The following is a 4,341-nucleotide window of genomic DNA, read 5'->3' as shown; positions in this document are numbered from 1 at the left end:
CAGGATAGAGCAGGGTTTAGGGCTGTTGTGCATAGGGTCGCTATGAGTCGGAAACGACTTGACGGCACATAACAAAAACAACAACAATCAGAATTCCAGAGCAGAAAGAAGCAAGTAAGGGCACCACAAAAGTTGTGGAAGAATAACCAGAAGAAAATTTCCCAGGCATAATGAAAAATGAGAGAATATATATGCAAGAAGCTGAGAGAACACTAGATAAAAAAGACACCAAAAGAAAAATGCCAAAGCATATCATAGTCAAATTATCTAGAACGAAAATAAGGAGAGTAATCTAAAAGCAATAAGGGATAAACAAAGAGTATCCTATAAGGAAGATCAAAGATTAAGTGCTGATTTCTCAGCAGAAAGCATGCAAGCAAGAAGACAATGGAATGACATATATCAAACACTCAAAGATCACAACTGTCAACCACGACTGTTATACCCAGCAAAACTGTCCATGACATATGGAGAGATCAAGATATTCCAGAAAAACAGTACCTAAGAGAGTTTGTAAAAACAAGACCAGCATTGTAGGAAACACAGAGAGACATCCTTCTTACAGAGGTGCCACAGAAAGCAGGATGAGCCAGAGTAACTAGCAACAACACCAAAAAAAACTCAACAAAATGATTGCAATGAAACCTTGCTTCTCAATAATCATACTGAATATAAATGGTTTAAACACACTATTGAAGAGAAGAAGAGTAGCAGATTGAACAAAAAACCCCAAAATCCATCAATATACTGTCTATAAGAGACACACCTGAAAAATGAAGATAAAGAAAAATTAAAAATAAAAAGGTGGGGAGAAACCCCAAGCAAATGGCAACCAGAAAACAGCAGGAGTGATTATATTAATTTAAAAAATATATATTTCTATACAAAACCATCATAAAAAACAAGGATGTTCTACATAATGTTATGTAGAACATTATGTTCTACATAATGATTAAGGGGTCAACATAAAAAAATATAATAATAATAAATATCTATGCACCAATTGAAAGACATGCAAAATATATAAAACAAACATTAACAAACCTAAAAAAAGAAAATAGACAATACTACTATAGTAGTTGGACATTTGAATATGCCATGCTCAAGAAAAGACAGAACTTCCAGAAAGGAACTCAACAAAGATACTGAGGAATTAAACCACAAAACCCCCCAACTTAATCTCACAGGTATTTATAGGTTAATGCATAAAAAATAAAAAAAAAACCACTTTCTCCAATGTGCATGGAACATTCTCTAGAATAGACCACATTTTAGGACACTAGGCAAGCATCAATCAGTTCAAAAGCATAGAAATAATACAAAGTGTATTTTGAGACTGCAATGCTACAAAATTAGAGATTAGTAACAAGAGGATAAAAAAAGAAAAAACCATACATTTGGAAGCTAAACAACACCCCGATTGAACATTAGTGGATACTAGAAGACATAAAAAATTAAATAAAAAAGTTTCTTGAAACAAATGGCAATGAAAATACAACTTACCAAAACCTCTAGGAAACAGCCAAAGCAGTAATTAGAGGTAAATTTATAGCAATAAGCAAACACATAAAAAGATGGGGAAAAAATGACCATTGACTGTCTAACCAAACATTTTCAGAATGCTGAAAAAGAACAGCCAGACAACCTGTCACCCTCCAAAAAAACTGAAGTTACAAAAATCTGGACAGAAATAAATGAAATAGAAAAGCAAAATAACTGAAACATCAACAAAACCAGATTCTTTGAAAAGGTCAATAAAATCAACAAACTACTAGCAAAACCAACAAAAGAAAACAAAGACACAAATAATCCAAATAAGGGATGAAACAGGCAATGTCACAACAGAACCAACTAAAATTAAAAATGTAACAATGGAATATTATGAAAAACTATACTCAAACAAAACTGAAATCCTAGAGGAAATAGAGAAACACTCAGAAAATCACAACCTACCTAAACTGACACAAGCTGAACAGACCCATTACAAAAGAAGACATTGAAAAGGTAATAAAACAACTTCCAGCCAAAAGAAGAGTCTTGGAACAGATGGTTTTACAAGTTAATTTTATCAAACACTCAGAGAAGAACTGTTACAAATTCTACATAAACTATTTCAGAAAATAGAAAAAGTTGGCATTCTCCCAGATTCATTCTATGAAATAAACTTATCTTTGATACCAAAAACAAGTAAAGACGCCACCAAGATAGAGAACTATATAGGCCAATATCTCTCATGAACATAGATGCAAAAATTCTGAATAAAATCCTGGCCAACAAAATTCAATGATGCATCAAAAAATAATTCACCATGACCAAGTGAGATTCATAACAGGTATGCAAGTATGGTTCAACATAAGAAAAACAATCAGTGTAATTAATCACATTAACAAAGGAAAGAACAAGAACAATATGATAAGGTCAATTGATGCAGAAAAGGCCTTTGACAAAATACAACACCCTTTCTTGATTAAAACACTCAACAAAATAGGAATAAAAGGGAATTTCCTCAACAAGGTAAAAAGTATATGCACAAACCCGAGAGCTAACATTGTTCTCAATGGAGAGAAGTTTAAGGCATTCCCCTTGACAACAGGAACCAGGCAAGGATGCCCACTATCACCTCTCATATTTAATATTGTATTAGAAGTCTTAGCAGTAGCAATAAGACATGAAAAGGAAAAATGTATCCAAATCGGCAAAGAGGAGATAAAATCATCTCTCTATGCAGTTTATATGATAGTATACTTAGAAAATTCTAAAGATTCAGCAAGAAAACTTCTGGACAATTCAGCAAAGTGGCAGGAGACAAGGTGAACATACAAAAATCAAATGGATTTCTCTACAGTGATAAAGAGAATACAGAACTGTATTCTAAGAAAAACAATACCTATCACAATAGCTAGCTACAAGATTAAATACCTGGGAGTAAATCGAACCAGAAACACAAAAGACTTATTCAAAGAAAATTACAAAGCATTACTACAAGAAACAAAAAGAGACCTTGAGAAGTGGAAGAATATCTCTTGCTCATGGATAGGAAAACTCCATATTGTGAAAAATGGCAATAATACCAAAGGCAATTTACATGTTCAATGCAATCTCAATACAAATACCAATTCCATTCTTCAACGAGATGGAAAAGGCAATCTCCAGTTTCATTTGGAATGGAGAGAGACTTCGTATAAGCAAAGCATTCCCAATGGAATAGAATTGAGAAGTCAGAAATCAGCCCGTTTACCTATGGACAACTGATTTTTTACAAGGAGATGAAGTCAGTTCAATGGGGAAACAAATGCTTTTGTTGGTAAAATTGGAAAACCATCCGCAGAAAACTCAAAGAAGACCCATGTCTCACACGATACACAAAAACCAACTCAAAGTGGATCAGAGACCTAGGACTAATATCAAGGACTATCAACTTCATTAGAGATAAAAGCTTGGAAGAAACTAGAAGTATTAATCCACAACTTGAACAGCCTTCCAAGTATTCTGGGAAAACCTACAACCTTGAGAGGATAAACTAGAATACTCAAGGCCACAATAAGATAAAGGTAAACAACCTAATTGAAAAATGGGCACAGACACTTCACCAATAAAGACTTGAAAATGGCAAACAAAGACATGAAGAAATGTTCAAAACCCCTAGCTCTAAGAGAGATGCAAATTAAAACAACTATGAGATACCATCTCACCCCAGTAAGAATAGAAAATTTAACAGAACAGCAAACAACGAATGCTGGTGAGGTTGTGGAGAAACTGGAATCCTTATTCACTTGTTGGTGGGAGTGTAAAATGGTACAACCACTATGTGTATGTATGGCACACTTGTGCTTTCTCCATGATTGTTCTTGGTCTTTCTGTAATTTCTCTTCTATTGTCTCTTTGTGTTTTCTATGTGGGACAGGGAAAAAAGGCTGTGTTTTTTACACAAAGTGTTCCTACTAAAAGTTTGTTAGATGTTCCCAGAAATAACTAAATGGAGGTGACGACTTTAATATGCAAACATTACCTCCGGTTCTTTTAGCATTACTAAAACTTCTCAAGTTTTTATGATTATATGATTTTAGGGGAATCTATGGATGCATTATAACAAAAAGAATTAATGGTGGAAACCCCAAAGATCTCTAGAATCCCAGAGATTCCTATATTGCTAGGACTTATAAGAACTCCTTCAAAGGAAAAACCCAAACCCTTGCCCCCCACCATGAGAACACCAGGTGGAAGAATTGTTTATCTGTTAGGTAATGGTTGTTTGTGGCAACCCTCTATTGGGAGAGGCCCTTACAGAATTCCAAAGCCTAAAGACAAACCTCTTCCATATACTGGAGAATATAATGAATT

The 4,341-nt window shown here is 34.2% G+C and overlaps 1 pseudogene; it reads right to left on the bottom strand.

Moving 5' to 3' along the window:
* Positions 1-263: 263 nt before the first annotated feature.
* LOC102856983 overlaps positions 264-4,341 on the bottom strand; it is a 14,790-nt pseudogene continuing 10,712 nt past the window's right edge.

The sequence above is a fragment of the Elephantulus edwardii genome, unplaced genomic scaffold (assembly GCF_000299155.1).
Source record: "Elephantulus edwardii isolate Elephantulus edwardi_28Jun2011 unplaced genomic scaffold, EleEdw1.0 scaffold00320, whole genome shotgun sequence".
Lineage (NCBI taxonomy): Eukaryota > Metazoa > Chordata > Mammalia > Macroscelidea > Macroscelididae > Elephantulus > Elephantulus edwardii.
The sequence above is the reverse complement of the archived record's forward strand: the minus strand, read 5'-3'. Positions and strand labels throughout refer to the sequence as shown.